General features: G+C 45.1%; 1 protein-coding gene across 1 annotated transcript in view; it reads right to left on the reverse strand.

Annotated features, from left to right (window-relative positions):
* The window catches only part of SHISAL1 (shisa like 1), a 107104-nt gene that overhangs the window by 77214 nt on the left and 6288 nt on the right, over nucleotides 1–23602 (reverse strand). The gene's annotated exons all lie outside the window — the stretch shown is intronic.

Genomic DNA, 23602 nt, shown 5'->3' on the forward strand with positions numbered 1-23602 from the left:
GTATCCCCTTTTTATGGAATTTGAATGTAGACTGAGCATTAATAACCACAATGGCTTCTGGTCCCTAGTTAATAGAGGCCTGGAGGCAACAATCAAGGTAAATCTGGTGACTTAGACACTATTTGGCATTTTTAATAGATTGTAATAAGTACAATTTGGCTTGTGACAAACAGATCAAAATCTATATCCAAAAATGGAGCTTTGCCACAGAACAAGATGTTGTACCTATTATCTGATACTGATCCAAATGTGAGTCTGACAGTAGTAAAATTTTTATCAATGGCATAAAATTGTATCACTCTTTAATCTAAAATTTTATACTTAAAATTGCATATTTATGTTTCCCACATTATATAATTATGCTTTTCACAATGTTTGTATGTTAATATAATCTTTCCTGTATGTTTGTGATTCGTTGGTCTACGAGTATTAATAAAAGACTAAGGCTTCCTTTCTCAAATGGTAGAGGAAATGATGAGGGGCTCAGCCATACCAGACTTGATATTAACCAACAAAAAAGAATCGGTTGATGGGGTAAAGGCAGTGGGAACCTTAGGGAGAAATGATTACGTCCTCCTAGAATTCCTTTTGCTCTGGGGTAACAATGAAGTTTGTATCCAAACATGAAAGTTAGATTTTAGTAGGACAAACTTGAATAAACTTAGAGATATGCTGAGAGTTATTCCATGAACAAGAATGCTGAAAGGGAAAGGAATGAGTGAAGAGTGGGTTCTCATAAAAGAAAAGTTCTTGCAGGCTCAAGCTATCACCATCCTAACAAGATGGAAGTGCAGTACAGGATCTAAGAAACCAACGTGGATGAACAGAAAGCTCTGTGATGAACTAGAGAGGGAAAAGGAGATGTTCAAGAAATAGAGGAAATTACATGCATCCAAAGAAGAGTATCTAGGGGTAGCTAGGCACTGTAGGGCAGCCATCAAGATCAGAATGAGCTGACACTGGCCAGGGGAGCTTACCACAACAAAATACGTTCTTCAGATATACGAGGAGCAAATGGAAGGTGAAGGGGGTGATATCTCCATTGCTGGGAGAAAATAGAGAAACTCTGTCAGAGGACAGAGAATGCAGAAAATCTCAATGCCTACTCTGCCTCAGTTTTCTCCCTGAAGGAGATAACAGGCCCACCTAGAGATGACAGTAGGCAAACCATGGCTTCGGGGCTGCTGGTTGACATAGGCAGAGAAATTGTAGAGAAGCACCTTGCTGCACTAGAAGTGTACAAATGCCCTGAGCCAGATGGGGTGCACCTGAGAGCGCTCAAAGAACTTTCAAAAGACCTTGCCGAGCCTTTGTCGATCATCTTCCAGGCCTCTTGGAGGACAGGTGATGTGCCAGAAGACTGGGCGAGGGCAAATGTCATCTCAATCTTCAAGAAAGGGAGTAAGAATAATCCTGGGAACTACAGGCCAATCAGCCTGACCTCTGTTCCAGGGAAGATACTGGAAGAGATATTAAAAGCATCAACTGCAAGCATCTGATGGACAACATTGGAAGGAGGTGTCCAGGGGAGTGCTACTGGGCTTGGTTCTGGGCCCAGTGCTTTTCAGTATTTTTATAAATGAACTGGACAAGTGTGTGAAGGGATTACTCATAAAATTTGCAGATGACACCAAACTGGGAGGAGTGGCAAATACCCTCCAAGACAGAGATAGAATTCAGCTAAATCAGAACACACTCGGGAAATGGGCAGATTTGAATAAGACGTGATTTAACATGGATAATTGCCAGATTCTCCACCTTGGTAACAAAAATGGAAAGCATGCATATTGGATGAGGGATACACGTCTGGATAGCAGTGTGTGAACAAGATCTTGGGATATGGGTGGATGTGAAACTAAATATGAGCAGCCAGTGTGACGCAGCAGCAAAAAAGGTGAATGCAATCTTGGAATGTATCAGCAAAGGCATAATACCAAATCACAGGATGTCCTTGTCCCACTATGTGCTGCTTTGGTCAGGGCCCACCTGAAGTATTATGTGGAGTTCTGGAGGCTTCACTTCAAAAAAGATGTGGACAAACTGGAACGAGTGCAGAGGAGAGCAACAAGGTTGATCAGGGACCTGGAGACCAAGCCCGTGATGAAAGGTTTGGAAATGTTCAGTTTGAAGAAGTGGAGATTGAGGGGAGACATGATTGCTCTCTTTAAGTATTTAAAAGGCAGAGGGAAGGGAGCTGTTCCTGTTGGCAGCAGAGGACAGGACTTGAAACAGTGGGTTTAAACTAAAGGAGGGAGGGTGCTGGCTGGACATCAGGACAAGCGTCATCACATTAATTCAGTAGTTCCACAGTGGAATCGTGGTGGGTTCCCCCTCATTGGCAGTCCTCAAGGAGCAGCTGGACAAATACTTGTCGGGGATGCTTTAGGCTTTTTCTGCTTTGGGGAGGGGGTTGGACTAGATAGTCTGTAAAGCCCCTTCCAACTTTATGATTCTATCATTCTAAATGAACTTTAACAGAGACAAATGAAACAGTTTCATTTCAGCAAAAAAGTACCAAATATACAGGTATAGGATACCTGGTTTGATAATAGTATCTAAAAAGGATCTCAGGACTGCCGTTGATCACATTTGGAATCGGTTCAGAGAGAACAACCTAAGAAAAACAGTGTAGGAAAAAAACCTAGAAAAACACTGGTACATTTTGTCTGAAATTTCCAGATGCAAGTCCACCCTATTAATTACTTTTAAGAGAGCTAGAAATCTTTAAAACAGTACAATAAGAAAAGACTTTAGAGAATACTTTGATGGGTGTGAGGGAATTTCCAAAAGGCAACTTCCCATGTTGCAATCATTGTTCAAATACATAACGGGTTTTCTCATGGAAGAGAGCAAAGACTTGGTCTCCGTTGCTCCTGCTGGCAAGACTAGATATAAAGGGCGGAAGTTACAGTTAATGTAATTTGATAATGGAATCAATGAACGGGGGTGGGGTCTCCCTTGCTAGATGTCTTCAAGTTGAGGCTTGGCCATCTGTAGGGGATGCTCTAACGTAAGATTCTGTCTGAACAGGGAGACTGAATTAGATGGCTATAAAGTCACTTGCAACTCTATGAGTGGATAAAATTATACAATGTATTCACAAGGAAGTGCAAATGTAGCAGTTGACATTGCCCTTGCCTTCAAGTGACAACTGCATTTTTTTACAAATGGAAAAATTAATCCATTTTCCCACCATAGCCAACAATCTTCCTAAATCCTGAGCGTACAGTAATATGCACTGAGAGTAACCGTCCACTTCATAATCGGCAGATGGAAAGCATGCTTTGAGTCATCCGTAAAATAAATATGATCCTACTGTATGTTTTATTCAGCTCCATTAGTTTACATTATGGAAATTTCTTCTCCATACAGAAATCATATTACAAATTAGATTCAATTTTGCACTTCAGACCGTCAACAAGAAACAAAATAAAAATAAAGGGCTCCTAAATCTGAATGTAGACAAAGGCCATGTTTCAAGTCAAGCAAGCCTTTATTGGCATATATAAAATATAAAATTTTAAATACAGAGACTCCACACAAAATGAGATCAAAATACAGATAGGAGCAGGGCAACAGTGCAGCGAAACCAGTACAGAGTATTACTCGTCAGGGCGTATAGCCATGGCACTGTGGAGAAACTTAGCTACTATTTCAGTTATTTCCCCATCTGGGTTGTCAAGCAGGAACTGAACTTTAAAATCATCAGAAAACTCTGAAAGTTGGGCTAATATAGGATGTAGAAGATCCCGGCGTGTCGCCAGATAAAAAGGGCACTGGAGAAAAACATGGGAAACAGTTTCAACACATAGATCCAGAGGAGTTAGCCGTGTTAGTCTGTAGTAGCAAAATCAAAAAGAGTCCAGTAGCACCTTTAAGACTAACCAATTTTATTTTATTGTAGCATAAGCTTTCGAGAATCAAGTTCTCTTCATCAGATGCTACTGGACTCTTTTTGAGTTTCAACACAGTCCATCAAACAAGGACAACACCTGCTATAATAAGGAATCCCATGAAATCTGCCAGATAAAATGGCTGAAGGAAGAACATTAAATCTGGCCAAAGAAAAGGCTCTACGTAAATTGGGAGCCAGGAGTTGGTAAAGGTATTACCGCTGGGAAACTTACATTAGGGAAAATCCCCATGTTTCTTATTTGCTCCTCTTGAATCTACTGTATCAAAGGCTCCTCTGCCTCTACAAATGCCTCTACAGGATGGCATAACCTACTGTATCAAAGGCTCCTCTCCAGAGGGCTCTACGTTCAGTTGATCAACATCATCTGGTGTTCCCTGGCCCCAAGGATATTTGCCTAGCCCCAACTAGGGCCAGGGTTTTTTTGCCCCTAGCACCGGCCTGGTGGAACTCTCTCTCCATTGAGACCAGGGCCGTGCAGGACTTATTACAATTCCACCGGGTCTGTAAGACGGAGATGTTCCACCAGGCCTATGGCAGTGGTTGAGGTCTCGGTGGGCTACCTGGTCTGCTGAACATCTATGACCTGCCAACCCTACCCCCTCTGGTTGCTGAAGAGGTGTATAGTCTTAACATCTTTGCCACTGTTGGATATGTTTTTATGGTTTTTAAACTGAGTTTTATACTTGTATTTATACTGTATTTATTGTTATCCTACTATATAAAAGACTAAGCATATTCAAGACAACTCACTTCCTACTCTGGTGTGCCATCAGAGGGCGCTGCTGTGGAGGGAAGCTCAGATGTGGCAGCCAAACCTCCAGAGAGCATGCCATGGTGGGTAGCCCAAGCCAAGATCAGGAGAGGAGCAGGTGGCAATGCCTGCCCTCCCCCCCGCCTTCACCCAGCTGGGATCAGGAGCAAAGCAGGTGGCAATACCCATCGCCTACCTTCACCCAGCTGGGACCGGAAGCGGAGTACGTAGCAATGCCCACCTGCCCTTCACTCAGCTGGGATCAGGAGGGAAGCAGGTGGCAATGCCTGGCCCCTACTTCACCCAGCCGGGATCAGGAGTGGAGCATGAGGCAATGTCCATCTCCCTTCACCCAGCCTGGATCAGACACAGAGCAAGAGGTAATGCCCCCCGCCACTTCACCCTGCAGGGATCTATCTGCAGCAGAGCAGTTGACAATGCCCACCCCTGCTTCACCCGGCCAGGATCAGGCCTGGAGCAGGCAGCAATCCCTTCACTTGGCTGGGATCAGAAGCGGAGGAGGTGGCCATGCCCACCCCCCTGCCTTTATTTGGCCGGGATGAGCAATGGAGGAGGAGGGAATGCCTGCCTGCCCCCCCCTTTCTAGAGCCCATTGTATTTTTCCCCACAAAGGGTTTTGTTGCTAGTTATTTAATAATTCTGTTACCCACCCTGAGCCCGTTCGCAGGGAGGGAAGGTTAGAATTTAATAAATTAAATTAAATTAATACACTGCAGAAAGGCCTTCTGTCTAGCCCAAAAGATTGCCCTCTCCCTTGACACGGCCAATATAGCCACCTAGATCCATGGCAACTCATGGTAACTTCAAGACTAGACTACTGTAATGCACTCTACATAGGTCTCTCCTCAAAGTCAAGTGGGAGACTCCAGCTGATGCTGAACGCTACGTCTCGGTTATTATCAGGTGAATCATGCCTATTATTCCCATTCTTCAGTCACTCCACTGGCTACCTATCAGTTACCAGGATAAATTCAAGGTTGTGACTATCACATTCAAAGCCCTCCATGGCCTTGGCCCGAATATCTGGAAAACTGCTTCTCTCCCTATGCTATGCCGGTTCAACTTTGCTGTTCTGATCACAGCCTTCTGCAGGTACCACCTTGCAAATGGGTAAAATCAACAACCGCCCACACGTGCACATTCGCTATTGGGATCCCCTCCTTATGGAATGGCCTGCCTTTCTTGCACAGGTAGAAAGCTTGTACTGCAAGGAAATGTTTCAGAAAAATGCTCCGGTTAAAGGACAGGAGCTGTGGACTAGTCTACTTACTGAGTAGCTTCTGCATCATTTAATATGCCATGCCTAATTGCTTTCTCTCTTTTTGAACGAGTGAAATGCTTCTTAAGGCAAGATTTTTCACACTTAAAATGTATAGCATGAATAAGTTCTCAGACTTTTTCAATTTTTCCAGTGGAAAAAACTTGGAAATTTGAAGGAACACTGGAAAAACCTCCTATGAAATATTTATTGAGTGAGAAAAACCGTGTCTCAGGAAGACATTTCGCTCATTTCAAACATGCCTGAGTGTTTCTGTCCGATTATACACTTTCTTTTGTTTACTACAAAATTTGATTTTTACTTTCAACTCTGATGTTGTCCTACCTCTCAGATGGCAAAACTTAAAGAGACATGGGCTATGGAAGCACGGGGTACAGGAGTTCGCAGCTCCTGCTCAGTATTGGGTACACTTGTGATTTTGCTTCTATAAAACAAAGGCATTTATATTTTTTAACTCCATTAGTATGCCAAACAGTACAATTTTGTATACTAAGTTAAAATTATGTATAATCAGTGTTTAGGTTTAATGGGAAAGGAACTATTGAATAACATTTTTTTCCTATGGCTTCAAAATACCTGGGAATTAGACTTCTCTGTTTGGAGTGCTTACGGACTCGGCTTTGTTGTTTGAAAAGCAAACTGGCATGACGGCCAAACGTGCCTCGTATCAGCGGCATTTGCCTCACCCGGTCTCTTCATTTTTTAGATTCGGCCAATCTAGTCACATTAATCCAACTGTGGGGTTATAAAACCGTTGATTTCTTTAATGTGCTCCACATGAGGCTACCCTTTTAAGACAACCCAGAAACCGTAATGGGTAGCGAATGAGACGACTCAATTATTGTTTGAGTCTAGCCTACAGGAACAGCTTAGCCTGCTGCTAGTGTGTTTCTGAGTCCAATTCAAAACGCCTTTAGAAATTCTTCATGGTCTTGAACTCACAACTGAAGAACCATCTCTCCCCATTTGTTCCTCAGCACCAACTACGGTACTACTGGCTATTTCCCAGTTGGCATCTATTTGAACCCATTTTTTCTACAGTAGCTACCTCCGTATGGAATGAGTTACTTGAGGAATTGAGGGGGTGCCACCTTCACATGTGTTCAGAAGGCAATGAAAGACCATTTTATTCACGAGAGCATTTAATAGGATGTAAAATGTACATGTTTTGAGGGTGGGGGAAGGTGAATTATTTGGGGTTTTATTGTACTTGTATGTTTTTAAATTTGGAACGGTAAGCTCCTTGAGCCACGAGAAAGGCAAAGTTTTAATATTTATTTATTTATTTAAAACATTTATCAGCTGCCTTTCCTTCAAAGGTGCTCAAGGTGTCTTACGGTATAAAATATAAGCAACATAAATATACTAAAAAACAACAGTTAAAAACAGTTAAAACACAGTAAAAAGCTGTCCTAAATAAAACAGTCTTCAGCTGCCTCCTCAAGCGAGAGAGTGAGGGGGCCAGGTTCACATCCCTAGAGAGCTTGTTCTCCCTTGTACTCACCAACCAAGCTTCTTCGGCTGATGGGACAGTCGGGAGGGCCTCTCCCCGTGATTTTCAACTCTCATGCAGGAAAATATGGGTGAAGACAGTACTTAGAGCGGTCCCTCAGTGGAACAGGCTTCCTCGGGAGGTGGTGGGCTCTCCTTCTTTGGAGGTTTCTAAGCAGAGACTAGATGGCCATCTGTCAGCAATGCTGATTTTGTGAACCATGAGAGGGAGGGGCAGGAAGGGTTACATCAGTGCTTAGTTCTCATGGCCCCTTCTTACACGGCCAGGGCACTGCTGATCACCACCGTGGAGTCAGGAAGCAATTTCCCCCGGGCCAGTTTGGCAAGGGATCATGGAGGGTTTTTGCCGTCTTCTGAGCACGGAGCATGGGTGTGGGAGGTAGCTGTGAATTTCCTGCATTGTGCAGGAGGCTGGACTAAATGACCCTGGCAGACCCTACAATTCTGATTTAGTTACCCTGGCCCCTAGTCCCTTGAAATGGGCTCAGGAGCGGATTGGGAGCCCGTGTAGTTGCTGTGATATTGGGCTCATGTGTTCCCAATAGCCGGCCCTGACCAGCAGTTTAGCCACAGCATTCTGCATTACCTGCAGCTTCCGAACCTTCTTCAAGGGTAGCCCCAAGTAGAGTGCACTGCAATAATCCAGTTGAGATGTAACTAAGGCACGGATCACTGTGGCTAGATCTGACTGAACCAGGAATGGATGCAGTTGACACACCAGTCAAAGCCAAGCAAGCAACTCTAAGCAGCCACAGCCATTTGGCATTCTAAGGGGACTGCTGTGCCAAGCAGTACTCCTCAGCTGCAAACCTGACTTTTCAGAGAGAGCACAGCCCCATCCAAGACAGGGGAGATCTCACATCACTGGTCAGCCTTCCTTCTAACCCAGAGAACCTTCTGTCCTGTCAGGATTAAGTTTTAGCTTCTTCACGTTCATCCAAACCATTACTGAGTCCAAGCACTGCTTCAAAACATCAACAGCATCCTTGGAACTAGATGGAAAAGAAAGGTAGAACTGTGTGTGTGTGTGTGTGTCTCACTAATCAATCCACAGCTTAAAATGGGGGTTACATAATTTGCCCATGTTGAAAGGATTGCAAATTCTACTGACAGTGAGAGAGCTGTAACCGACTAATTTGTCATCAGACCTCTGCCTCTATTAACAGCACTGGGGCTTAGAATGCCAATTTTTGGACAAAAACAAATTGCAATTTAACCACAATCAAACTGTGGTTAGATGAAAAACATGGATATTTCACTCTTTCTTCCATCCGTCACAAGAGACCAGATCTAACATACAAGCCTAAGAATAAACGAGGCTCATCTGCATCACAAATGTATCAGAGCTTTTTCATAACATCTGAATAAAGCCTTTAGCCTAGAAGCAGCCACACAGAAGCCAAACTCCAAATGACTGTCAGGTCCTGCCAGGTATTTCCCCCAACACTTCACTGCATCACTCAGGTGTATGAGTTAAAGTTGTTTTTATTAAAGAAAAATACCAGTATCAAGATGCTAGGACAGGGGTACTGGCTGGAAAGGCCCAAGGCAACAAATCAAGGTTAATTATAGGCCACAGTCCCTGCCCAGTGGGAAAGAAAATCCATTAGGATTTTGGCGCACAGAGCCTGGGAAGAGGGGAGGAGGGAAGGGATGAACTCTACTTAGTCTTTTAGGAGCTTGGTGCAGTCTCTGTTGTAACTTCAAGGCCGGGTTCCCAGGCCTGCCAGGAAGTCGTAACTAGACACGGGCATGAACCGAAAAAAACCAAGCCACAAGGTTCAAGGTTCGTACAGTTTCACGGACCAAAAACCACAGTTCATGGTTTGTGGGGGCCCAGAATGGCCCCCTTCACACTCAGAGAGCCCAAACTCACAGGGAGTTTTCAGCAGGCTCTCCTCCAACCACCCTCCAAGTTTGGTCAAGATTGCAATACAGATCTCCGAGTTATAGACCCCCGAACTCAGCACCTCCAGGAAAGTCCCATTAGATTGAATTGGAGCCATTGCCAATTGACATCGCCCTATTTGAAGTGATGGACCTCCAGACGTGGGCAAGGTTGGTGCCCGCTCCCTCCTCATGGACTTGGGGAGGCAGTCGGCCACCTCCCTTCTTGGGGGTGGGAGGTTTGGCCACCAGCCAGCAGCACTCCCCTGTGCCCGCCCACACACCCCAATAGGTGGCCACCGTCACGTCCAGCACATGGGTGATGTTGGTGGCTGCCTCCTCCTCATGGGCTCGGGGAGGCGATCGGCCACCTCCCTTCTTGGGGGTGGGGGGTTTGACCGCCAGACAGCAGCACCCCTCATGCACGCCCCAATGGGCGGCCACCATCACATCCGGTATATGGGTGATGTTGGTGGCCACCTCCTCCTCATGGGCCCGGGGAGGTGGTCGGCTGCCTCCCTTCTCAGGGCGGGAGGGTTTGGCCGACAGCCGGTGGCACCCCCCCCCCCCCGTGCCTGCCCGCATACCCCAATGGGCAGTCACCTTCTCATCCAGTGCATGGATGATGTTGGTGGCTGCCTCCTCCTCCCCGTGGTTGGGGAGGGTAAGACTAAGTCCCATGGATGGAGCCCAAGTCTCATGCTTATGATCTCAACAGCATGAGGACCCTCCGCCCTAGAAGACGTGGCCACTGACCAAACAAAACCCACCCTAACCTGTGCAGCACTCAATTATTCTCACAGTATTTCATATCATTGTTGCATATTCGCAAAGTATTTCATATCACATTATTGCTTATACTCATATTATCAAAGTATTTCATTTCACGTTGTTGCATATTCTCACATTATGACATATTATTACATTATCTGAGTACGTGGTTTTGATTCGACAGGTAAAAAACACCGCTGAGACAAGGCGGCAGTCACAGATACCTTCCCCACCTTGGGGGGAGGCCATTTTAAGTCCTAGTGGGATAGGATATGGTGGCCACAGACATCACCCACCTGCCGGCTGTGGCGGCAAGGACGGAAGCCCTTCTCCCCATCAGGGGGTGAGAGACCAAGCCCATGGATAGGGGCAAGTTGCACCCAGAAGGGACAGAGACATAGACCCCCCTTGCATAGAAGCCCTATCCCACCACACACAGACACCCGACCTGAGCAGGCAGTACACTTGCCCCAAATAAAGAGATAGTAGCCCCTACACATCAGATCCATTCGGGACAGTAGAAGGATGCGGCCACAGACATCACCCACCTGCCAGCCATGGTGGCAAGGATGGAACCCCTTCCCCTGGCGCAGAGGAGACCGCAGGTCGCATTCGGGACCGTAGAAGGATGCGGCCACAAACATCGCTCACCTGCCAGCCATGGCGGCAAGGACGGAACCCCTTCCCCCGGTCGGGGAGGAACAGACTATGTCCCCTCCCCTGCACTGAGACCACTGGCAGTGCAGCTGAATTGTTGCCTGTCCCTGCGGACATCACCCCCCTGCCGGCCGGGGCAGCAACGATGGAACTGCTCATAAAGTCACCTGCACCACATACTTCCGCTAGAAGGAGGTTCCTGGAGCGCTTCCTCTCTTGAGCTCCAACGTCCAGGGGGGGGGGGTCTGCACTGACCCATTTGGTGCTGCATCCACAGTAGCTTGATAACTTGATCCCAGTTCTCAATTTTGCAGGCGAGTTGGATCCATCCCAGCAAGGTCCAAGGGTCGTCTTGCACCAATGTCTTTGCCATCAAGTCTAGGTTCGGGCCTGTACTGAAGAACTCGATCTTCACTTCTTCCGTCTCTCACTTTGGCTGCATTCTGCTGGAATTCCACGGCATATTCTCGCACAGAACGGCTGCCCTGCCACATCCGTTTCAGTTTGGTCCTCACCCTCTCCTCTTCGAGAGGATCCTCGAACCGTTCCTTCAAAGCTCGGTGCTTCTCAGCTCCGGAGCTCAGGCAATGTACAGGGTTACATACCACTTCGCTGCGGGGCCCTCCAGTTGGGATCCCAAATAGCTCACTCGGCTGGCTTCATCCAGGAAGGTGCGGCCCCACTCCCTGAGAAACTCCGTAGCTTGCACCAGGAAATACCCTCGTTTCTCATGATGGCCATCGAACCAGGCCTCCAGATTGTGCCACTCGAGCAGCGTTGGGGCCAGGAACTCTCCACCCTCCCTCGGTTCTCCCTCCGGCAAGGGCCCCGGGTTTTTGACCAGGTTTTTCCCCCTCCCTGCTATTTAGGGCTGTTTGTCTGAGGAATCTCCTGGGTTTGCACACACCTCGCCTGTCAATCCAGTGATCTCAGTGCAGGCAAGTGGAGTGAAACATGCAGCAGTAATAGTTTCAGATTATTCAAGTTTAACAGCCCATAGGCCATATACTATACCGAGAGCCAGTTTGGTGTAGTGGTTAAGAGCAGCAGGTCTCTAATCTGGAGAACCGGGTTTGATTCCCCACTCCTCTGCTTGAAGCCAGCTGGGTGACCTTGGGTCAGTCACAGCTCTCTCAGAGCTCTCTCAGCCCCACCCACCCACTTAACACATACTGCATTTTATTGTTTGTACATTCCTTTAAGAACAATTAAATTGGAGAGCATCAGTTATTAAACAAATTTTTGGGGGGGGGTGGTCTGTTTTGACTGGGACAATTGGGAATCAGATTTAGTGTCATGGATATGGCTAGAACTGTAGGGGAACAATTGCTAGATATAACTGAGAAAGTTATTCAAGACACCGATGTATGCAGAAACAGGGCTACACCAGCCCCATAACTAGATAGACCACAAAGGGTGTATAGAGGCCTAGAATAAAACAACCTTGGAGAGGGGCATAAAACAACAGACTTACAGATTTATATTGCCATGTGTAGATTAGAAGAGCCATCTAAGTCATACTACTGTATCCCCACATCACCGCCTTGTGTCATGGCCCAGTCTGAGAGTGAAGTCTCCTCTGGAGGAGAGGAGCCTCGTGTAGCCAGCCAGGACTCCTCAGGAGAAGAGGAGCCCTGTGTAGCCAGCCCTAGCCCTGATTCAGCAGAAGCCAGCAATCAGGAGCAACAGCTGCTGGCTGATCAGAGCTTACAGCCAGCAGCTGAGGCACCAGCGCCCTCTAGCTCCAATACTACAGAGGAAGCTCAGCCAGGGACTTCTACAGGTGCAGCACAGCCAAGAGCCTCCACCCCCCCAGGTTCACCCACGCCCAAGGAACGCCGCAGGCAGCGCCAGAGACTGGAACTGCAGGAGAGACGGCGCAGTGCTCGCCTCTTAAGTCAACGCCAGCTGCTGGAGAGTGATGATGAGTAGTGACAGGATAGAGCCCCAGCAGCTGGCTGAAAACCACGCCTGGCTATAAGAGCCAGTCTGGAGGAACTGCTGGGCGTGGAAGCAATGTGTCTACTGCTTGCAACCACTCCGTGTTGTGTGAACCTTGCCTGTGCCTGCTTTTGGACCTGACACTATCGGTGACTGGCCTTGGACTGTGCCTGACCTTGCTTTTGGACTCTGGACTCACTCCTGGCTTTATCTCGTGCTCTGACCACCGGTTTGACTTGGCTTTTGCTCTTGGAACTCCCCTTTGACTTTGGCTTTAAGGTTTGGACTTGAACCACCCTGCTTGGGCTGGCCCAGCCCGTGACACCTTGCTGATGTGGGGATATGAGGGACTACTTTACAGAGGCTTGTCTCTTTTCTCCACAGTTGGGGACAGAAGGGGGCACTTGAGGAGAAATTGTCATCCTGCCACCCTTTGGTGTGTGGGATCCCACAGGGAGCAATATGCTCCCCATTATTGTTTAACATCTGTATGCTCCCCTTGCCCAGTTGGTGCGAAGTTTTGGACTTGGTTGTCATCAATATGCAGATGACACACAGTTGTATCTGATGATGGACGGCCAGCCCGACTCAGCCCCAGATGTCCTGGAACATGCGTTTGCAGCTGTGACTGGTTGGTTGAGGCAGAGTCGGCTGAAACTGAACTCAACGAAGATGGAGGTCCTGTACTTGAGTCACGGGGGACTAGGTTTGGGACTCCAGCTCCCAGCCCTCGATGGGGCACCGTTAGTGCCAGTTCTGAGGGTTAAGAGCCTGGGGGTGATCTTGGATGCCTCCCTGAAAATGGAGGCACAGGTCACAAGTGGTTGTCAGGTCCTCTTTTTTCCATCTGCGACAAACCAGGCAACTTGTCCTTTACCTATCAACCTGTGACTTAACTACAGTGATCCAAGCAATGGTCATCTCTAGGCTAGATTACTGTAACTAGCTCTATGCGGGGCTGCCCTTCAGCCTGACCCAGAGATTACAGCTGGTACAAAATGTAGCAGCGCATGTTATTATGAAAGTGCCAAATAAGTCGAATATAACACCGTTCTTACGCGAGCTGAATTGGGTGCCAATGGAGTACCGGATCAGATTCAAGGTTCTGGTATTGACCTATAAGGCCCTGTGCCGACTGGGACTAGCGTATCTACAGGACCATCTCTCCTCATATATTCCCCAGAGGACACTCTAATCGGGGACAAACAGCTGTTGGTGGTCCCTGGCCCCAAGGAGGCTCGCCTAGCCTCAACTAGAGCCAGGGTCTTTTTGGTCCTGGCTCCCACCTGGTGGAAAGCTCTATCTGCTGAAATCAGGGCCCGGCAGAACCTACTATCCTTTCGCTGGGCCTGCAAGACAGAGTTGTTCCGCCAGGCATATGGCTGAGGCTGGGCCTCCACCGGCCTGAAAAAAGGGGTGTATGAAATCTTAACCCTCCCTGTGAAGGCTGTCCACTATCCTGTTTTAAATGTGTATTAATACACTGTTGTTTTAATGTAGATGAATTTTTACTGTATTTTAATACGTTGTTATCCACCCTGAGCCTGCTCGCGGGGAGTGCAGAATAGAAATTTGAAATAAAATAATGTACCAAGGCCTAGGTGCAGGGAGTATCTGAGAATGGCAGGAATGTTTAACTTCATAGAAACTGGCCATATTATAGACGTACTGGTGGAGGGCCAAAAAAATTCAGATGCATGAGAAACACATGTAATTGCTAATTCTATATAAACTTTGTTAATACAAAAAGTAACAAGAATGAACTAACTATCGTTATGTGTTTCGGGAAGATGTTTCAAATATGGATAATCTTGTTTGGTGCATGAAATCATAAGGCTAATAATTTAGCCAAGAATTTGAAGCAACTATTTTTAAGAAAAGATTCTGAAACCCTATAAGCAGGACAAGCTAATCTGAAAGAGAGCTTCTTCTTAGAAGGGGCTCCTTGCCTGTGACCTTCATATCATTGGGTAAGATACTTTTTTGGACTCATGTAACTGCTCTCCTTTAATGATCTATGTAGCTATAATGGGTAGTATGATTTTGTGTTGATAGAGCTGGTATTAAGAATTCTGAATAATTATTTTGTCATAATAAAGGCTTAAAATGGAAGCAGAGACTCCTTACTTGTATTACTTGCATACTATACCCAATTAACAAACCAAAAACATTATCTGTGGTGTATCTCTGGCCAGGAGTTAAATGATTTGATATAGGAAACCGAATTAGATGCTCAGGGCTGATTCATGCCCGTATCTGAATCAGGCCTGACTAGTCATCAAGAATTTTAGTAAACGTTACCTTTTCCATTCTGATTGACTGCATTTACAATGAAAAGATATATACTAAGAATGTGCGTTTCTCAATAAAGATAGAGATATCTTTATAATAGTTTAATTATGCACTCGTAAAAGAAAATATTTTTAAAATAGTTCAATTAAAGAAAGAATCTGTCTCAAAGAAAGTTGCCCATAACATGCATATTTTTATTTCTCCCTTCTTTTCAGTACTGTGTAAACTATTTCAGCATTTAACCTTCTCATTTATGAACTGAGTACTTTTCCTCCTTTAAAAACACATGAGATGAAATGAAATAATGCAGTCTGCTGTGTGAGAGAAAAGTGCTTTATTAGTGCTTTATGACCAGAAACGTCTGTGATCCTGTAAGACTAAATTGTATTCCAGATGCCATTTGAGAGAATGAATGACTCTACAAAATGGCACTGAGGCATTTTCAACATAATGTATTATGGTTTTCTGTACTGAAAATGCTAGTTCAATTGAACAAATGGATGTGGGAAGAAAGTGAAGAAAAGTATTATTTCTCAGGATGATACTTTATACAATTACGGTAGAAAGCCAATATTGCAGGACAGCAGAACCAAAGAATACTCATCATATAGGCTAAACAGTAGCATCATACAACCATAAAGAAGAGACAGTAGTTATCAAACTATGAATTAGATAATGAGAACGTCTGCATGCATGTGCATCCACTGTTAAATTATGTACAGAGTTTGAGAGAGATAAAAGAATAAGCAAATTGCTAACTACAAAGCAAACGTAGGCAGGGCCAGCTCAATCTAAAGCATTATTAATCTAAGACCCCTCATCCTGCCTCCAAAGACATATCTATGTCTCCAAAGACATACCCTTCACCATCAACTGACAATATCGATACTATTTCTAATTATATAATTGCTAGTTCCATTCTCTTGACCATAAAAGATCTATACTATAAATATCTCTATTTTTCTGATAAACACTTAATTTCACTAAAGTATAGATATTCTTTATTTTCAACAACCAATCTTGTATTCTAGGACTATTTTTTTGTTTCCAATGTCTTGCAAAAACCAGCCTGGCAGCTGTAATCATATGTAAGGCAACCATTTGATGATCTCTAGATGAATCAGGTAAATAATTCAGTAGCAGTGTCTCTGGTTTATAGGGAATTTGTTCTTCCAATCCTATTGATATAATCTTCACCCTTACAATAACTGGAGGTATGTATATACATCCACCACATACGAAAAAAATCTGGTGATATCAGACCACAGAGTCCAGTTCGTTGCTAACTTTTGGCAGAAGCTATTGAAAATGGCTAGAATTGAACAAGGGCTTAGCTCCGTCCATCATCCTGAGACCGACAGGCAAACAGAGAGGGTTAATTGTTAGAACAATTTTTAAGGTGCTACATCAATTACCAGCAAGATAATTGGAATGATTTTCTAGGTTTTGCCAAATATTGTTATAACAACTCGGTACACAGCTCCACAGGAGCCTCCCCCTTTATGGTAGCACATGGTTATGAGGGCACCACAATGCCTTTTGTAAAGACCCCAGGCAACGACACACCAGGAGACCTAAAAGAGTGGTGGTCTACATTAACAACTCAATGGGAATTAAAAACTTTGGAAAAAGCCAAGAGGATTACAAAAAATAGGCTGATAAAAAGCGATCAGTTCCATGGAAACTACAACCAGAGGACTATGTGTACATTTCCACTAAGAATCTAAGGGGGGGAGCAACCCAGCAAAAAACTGGGGTGGAAATTTCTGGGACCATTTCAGGTCAAAAAGATAATAAATGAAGTCACTGTAGAGGTAAATCTACGCAAGAACTTAAAAAATGTCCACCCCATATTCCATTTCAGCTTCCTGAAGAAAGCACCCCCTCCTGACAAATGGCATCCGGATTGAGGAACTCCTTCCCCCCTCATGGTGGATGGATAACTGCACTACAAAGGGAGTGGGGGTAAAAGCCTCAGGTGTAAATGCTCCCAAACTGACACCTAAATTTCATAAGGCTTATCCAAACAAACCAGGTCCTTTGTTAAGATGGGAGGGCTTTTTTGGGGTGGGCAGTATGTCATATATGCCTCGTGCATATCTGCCATGAATGTATATGGGCTCTGCCTCGGGTCTCTAAGAGTATGGGAAGTTTTTTATTGCTGCAATGCCAGTAGGTTATCTCGCAAATGTTTATTTATTTATTTATTTTATTACACTTCTAGACCGCCCTTGCCGTCAGACAGGCTCAGGGTGGTGTAACAACATACAATTTTTACATAAAGATTAAAACAATAAAAACATAAAAACATTAAAAGTTAAAATTGGCGGATATAAATATTAAAATACAGCATTTTAGACGCAGGGCTTGGCTCTTGCATCATGCCCTGCATCACACATATGAGCTCCTACATGGGTGGTGGATGGTCTTCAGTGGTATGGCCAGCGAGAGGGCAGCCTAGCCCCCACCAAATGCCTGGTGGAACATCTCTGTCTTGCAGGCCCAGCAGAAAGATAACAAATTTACTTTCTCTTTCTCGCTCCGCTGAGCCAGTGTCCTTGACTGCCAGCTGAAACTGGCTCAAGATATATTCTTCCTGAGAACCAAAGATAATGGTTGTTGTGGATTTTCCGGGCTGTATAGCCGTGGTCTTGGCCTTGTAGTTCCTGACGTTTCGCCAGCAGCTGTGACTGGCATCTTCAGAGGTGCAGCACCGAAAGACAGAGATCTCTCAGTGTCACAGTGTGGACTACACAGTCAGGAACTACAATGCCAAGACCATGGCTATACAGCCCGGAAAATCCACAACAACCATCGTTCTTCAGCCGTGAAAGCCTTCGACAACCAAAGGTAAGTTCATCTTTCTCACCATCTACTCTAAAACAATGTCACTCCACCCCCCCTTTTAACAGTCCTCTTTCCCAAAGACGGGAATATTCCAACATTGATAGCCCCACCTACGTCACTTCTGCCAATTTCACTGTCTGAACACCTTGTACTGAACAGATCTCTAATAAAGTTACTTCAACTGGAACACCTGTGCGTTAACTGTGGAGAACTTGGGGATTTAACTGCCAGGGACTGACACTAATCTAACATCTAAAATATTCATACAACCATGGAGTTGCTTATATTTTAAGGGCTATTTTGTGACTCAATGACCATTAATTGCAGCTTTCCCTCTATGCTATCTCTGCTCTCTATTCCTCTGTCTAAATTTAGATTGTAAGCTCCTTAGGGGCAGAAACCTGACTTTAAGCTTTTCTCCTGTCTTTTTCAGTAGAAAGTACCATGTGCATTTAGGGTATAATAATATAAATAGTTCATCTGCCTATGATATGTAGGCTTCTTTAAATATAACAGCAGAAAAGTATACACAAAAATACACAATCTGAAAAGATTTTTTCATTTGAAAGCTAATTTCTTTTGATTAGGACATCGCCAGAAGATACAGGGTCCTTATAGTGCTTTCCTATGGACAGTTCCTCCAGTCTAACTCCACTGAGGTTAACAGGCTCAGACTCGAGTAATTCTACATAGAATTGCACTGTCGGATTCCCCCAGAGCTTCTTTTTGACTTGCCAGGCTAGATATAGGCTTGTTTTCTTGGACGTAACTAAGCTCAGAAGGTTTTGTTCTCAGGTAAGCATGCACAGAATTGCAGACTGCAGCATTTTGTCAGCAAAGAAAAATTTAAGTACAAAACTGAGGGAGAAGATTAACTGAGTGGTATAACTGGGTGGATGGAGGACCCAGCCACAATCCCATCTTCTTGTACGCTGTCGGCCCAGCCTCCACCATCTTTAATAGCCATTTAATATGGCTAGCTGTGATATTAAATGTGACCAGGCCCCTGGACTTAAAATGGCAGTTTGAATTGCAGTCAGGGGAATTCCAGCTAACAGTTGCTGAGTCCCACCCAGAACACCCTGGCATGAATGGAATGCCGCATAGGAATGCAGGGTGATCAGTGGTGATTGGATTTGTAGTCCCTCCAGCTCTAGGAGGAGTCCAGCGCAACAAAGGCCTTGCAGAGTCATCCCCACTTAACACATTCCTTTCCCTCCTTCCGTGATGAGGTCTCTTGTCCTTGATTGAGGAGCTAATTAAATGACATTCATAAGTATTTATAATTCATTCCTGGAAAGGTACATTCCCTAACTAAATTCATCAACTCTGCTCCGGTGGACTTCATTAGCAAACTGCACCTTTGCGCAGCGCTAGAACAAATTTTGCATTCTCTTTCACATGCCCCAGCAGTTACCAATCAAGGTAGTCAAACCTTTTGTTACTCCCAAGAACTGACTGTTGGAGTCTTTGTTCTAGCAGTTAGGTGAGCTACCCCACCTCAGGGAATGTTTTGCCCTATAAAGAGTAGTGCCTTGGCCCGTTCAAATTGTGCATGCTTCTTGGCTGCTCCCTTAGGGTCGCTTCCCTAAGCCTCTCTCTTTCCATACATGCTTACCGTATCCAAAGTGCTGTTCCCTTGGGGTTTGCCCCAAGCCTCTTGCTCTCTCTTGGCCGAGGATGCTGGACGTTTGAAGCAACTCTCTTCTCCTGTGGACTGGACTACTATTCAGGATAAGTAGATATTCCCCTCCCTCTATCCCAACTTCCTAGGACTCTGTGTGTGAGACCATTTATTCCCCCAAATTTCTGTACGTGCATGCATTTTTCCTTCTAATAAAAGATTATTTGAACTTAAGCATCAGCCTCGTCTGCTATAATTGGAAGGGACTTCGTAAAAATTGATGAAAAAGATCTCATAGTTACCGACCTCTCACTTAGCCATCTTCCTTGCTTGCTAATTCCTCCACAATTCTCTTACTCACAAGGAGACCAATTCAGGTAACATTCTTAGGTTGGAGGAAGTTCTGAAAATGCACAGACCTGAGCATTACAGCAACTACTTTCACCATCTGATAGAGGGTGGGCTCTAATGATCCTAGGGGGAGGTATCTAATGCTGGGAAAAATTACTCTAGCTCCTCAATTTTGGGCCTGGCTCCTAGATCTGGGAAAGAATTGTCAAGGCTTGTTTGAATTACTTGACTAGTCATAATAATGCTGAAACATGAAAAATACAAAATACATACAGGAAGCTATTACAAAGTAGTGGTGGAACATCATTTAGGAAAATTCTACTTCAGAAATCCTATGTGAGTAAACAAATTAAGAGATTACATCTATATTCTTTATTATTATTGTTGTAGTTTTAAATGCTCTAAGGCTTTTAAAAATTGTTAATTAAATGCTGAGTCTGAACTATTATTCATTTGGGGAAAATATATCACTCCCTTGGCTAAAACAGAAATATTTTTCTCTTTTTGTTGTAGGAACTTGATCGCTCAAGTGAAACAGGATACTTGCCAAAAATGATAGATGAAAATAATGAACTGACGGGTCTGGGGAAAGGAGAAGCAAGATCAGTGGCACCAGATTTGCAATCCATGAGTAAAAACTGTTCAAGACTCTTAAGCTTTGTGGTCAAAATGTCCAAGGAAGACTGTGGAAAAAAGCCCTCATCTCTTAAATTCACTGCCAATAATTCAACTATTGGATTATACTGTATCCATGCAAAACTGTAGCGGGCAGAGAGTACAAGCACCAGAAATGATGCATCCATCTCCCAAGCACAGAGCATTCAAGCTCTTAGTTATGCAAATGATGAGCCACGGCTGTTTCATACCTTGCTAGAAAGTCACAACTCAAGTGAACTGGAGACAGCCATGCGGCTAATTTCTCTTCTTCTTGACGCAAAAAAAAGGGGGGAAATGGAGATTACGAACTCAGGAGATTGTGAATTTTCAGAAAATAGAAAGACGGAAAGCAGCTCTCTTATCTTGTGGCTTCTGACAAGAGACACACAAGCTATGAAGGAGCTCTGTCTTTAATCCATCTTGCCCATACGGCAAGGGAAAATTTGGAAGAAGTCCCAACTCGGCTAACTAAAGTAATTATGCGTTTTTGTAACACTACATCTTCAAGAAATACTAGCCTGCTCTAATTAAACATTGTTTGGGATAAGTGCTGAGCATAGGTGAGAGGACTGTGTGTTTTCACTTCTCTTCTGCTCAACCTATTGAACCGCATATTTTTTTATATTTATTAAATTTTCTTATATTTTGAATGTTGAAAGCCTGGTGTCTATAAATACTCCAGGCCAGTTTGGTCTTGCTAACAGGAGTGGTAAAGGGGAGGGGCAACAAGCTCAACAGCTCAAAGTTTGAAAGAGCAATCGACTCTCCCCACACCAGCTTGTAGGAGCAAAGCAGGAGACATGGCAGTGCAGGTAAAGAGTGCTGCATGTGCAAATTCATCTAGCGTGAGATCCTCTCCGGATAGGGGAGTACAATCCTGTCAGCCCTCCAGGTCCTCTCAGCAGCTTTCAGTACTATTAATCATGGTAGCCTTCAGGATAACCTTTTGGGGTTAGGACTAGGACGTACTATGCAGTAGTGGCTTCAATCCTACCTTCAAGAGAGATTTCAGATGGTGGTGCTGGGCAACTGCGTTTCCAGGCCCATTTTGCCCCAATGACTTTTAACATTTCCATGAAGCTGCTGGAGGTGGGGCGGGACCAAAACTTAGTTGTGGAACCCAAACTGGATTTGCCTGAATTGTCATCAATATGCAGATGATGTTCTATCTCATGTTTCCAGTAGATCCCAGAAAGGATATGAAAACCACAAACATGTGTCCGGGGCAGAGGTGGGCATGAATCACAATACAAAGCAAAAAAATGCACGAACCAGGCCGATTCGTGGTTTGTGGGACCATATTTTCTACAAACACCACAACTTTTTTGACCCGGTTTGTACGAGTCGTCAGCAGTTTGTAAAGCTGTTTGTAAAGGCTGGCGCCGCTGATTGTGTGTGAAACTGACAGCCCCTTTTTTCTGCCGCTCAGGCAGCCCTGTTCTCCTGTCCCCCGAGTGGCAGGAGCTGTCAGTTTGACAGACCCCGTGCTGGGTTCAGCCCATGGGCTGAGGCCGGCGGAGGGTCTGTCAAACTAACAGCTCTCATTCTCCTCCTGCTCAGGCAGCAGAATAGGCCTGTCAGTTTCACTCACCCCGCACTGGGTTCAGCCAATGGCGCAAGATAAGTGAAGTTGACAGCCCTGTTCTCCTGTCCCCCGAGCGGCAGGAGAACGAGAGCTGTCAGTTTGACAGACCGATGGCAGCAAAAGTATCTGGGCAGAGGCAGTGAAAGTGGGCCTCAAGTGCATTTACTGCATGGCCCACAACCTTCACCTCGTGGTGAGGGATGCACTAGGCCTGGGTCCTGAGGATCCCAGACTGGACACTGTGGCTCTTGAGTGTCTCATCATGAGATGCTGGGGCATCAGGGTTCACTACTCACACAGCATGAAAGCTACTCACCAGCTATGCCGGGAGCAGGTCCAGGCAGGCACATTGGCGCATCGTCTGATCAGTGTTGTAAGTGTTCGGCGCCTCTGGAAACATGGGGTAGGATTCAGCGATGGTAATAGTCAGGGGCTACCTTTCAGAACGTCCCTACAAATTGTGTACCACCTGTCTTCTGAGTTGCTAGGCCAAGAAAGACACAGTCTGCCCACACCGCTCTCTTGCGGCTCAGAGGATCCTCTCATGCCCTCCAACGACTGTGCAGAGCAAACATGTCTTCTCCCATGCGGGTGCCGTTGTCAGCCCTCATTCCACTTGCCCCCTCCCCTGGAGAGTAGAGCAGTTGGTCTTCCTGAGGTCAACCGGCAGCTCTTTAGTTTCCAAGCTCTGGACTCTGAGAGTGGGCCTGGGAGGGGGAGGTCCAAGGAACTGTGGGATCAGGATTATACACAATATATTTCAAGGATATGTTTGGTTGTTGTGGGTTTTCCGGGCTGTATTGCCATGGTCTTGGCATTGTAGTTCCTGACGTTTCGCCAGCAGCTGTGGCTGGCATCTTCAGAGGTGTAGCACCAAAAGACAGAGATTACCTGCCAACATCTTTTCCACACTGTGACACTGAGAGATCTCTGTCTTTTGGTGCTACACCTCTGAAGATGCCAGCCACAGCTGCTGGCGAAACGTCAGGAACTACAATGCCAAGACCACGACTATACAGCCCGGAAAACCCACAACAACCATCGTTCTCCGGCCGTGAAAGCCTTCGACAATACAAGGATATGTTTATTGTTTAAACGTGAATAATTGGTCAACAAATAACATGCTATAATGTGCTCGTTGATAATAATACTGGTAGGCTTGCTGTGAATGCATTGACAGCGTTCCTGTCCGAGTACTACATTATCTGTTCTTTATTACAAAATTTGTGTTCTAATTTCAACTGTATATTCAGTTATCCAGTTAAACTTTATAGCACTGAAACCACTAAACTATTTAAAAATTATTATCATTAATCATATTATGAACTCACTAGAAACATCAATGATGCTAGGAATGGTGAGTGGAATGAGGAAGAGAGGAAGACCAAAAACCCGCTGGCTGGATACCATCATGAAAGACACTGGACTGAACATGAAGGAATTGAAAGAAGCAGTCAGAGATAGAAAGGCCTGGAGGGATACGCTCTACAGAGTAGCCAAGGATCGGACAC

Source organism: Eublepharis macularius, chromosome 16 (genome assembly GCF_028583425.1).
Source record: "Eublepharis macularius isolate TG4126 chromosome 16, MPM_Emac_v1.0, whole genome shotgun sequence".
Taxonomy (NCBI): Eukaryota; Metazoa; Chordata; class Lepidosauria; order Squamata; family Eublepharidae; genus Eublepharis; species Eublepharis macularius.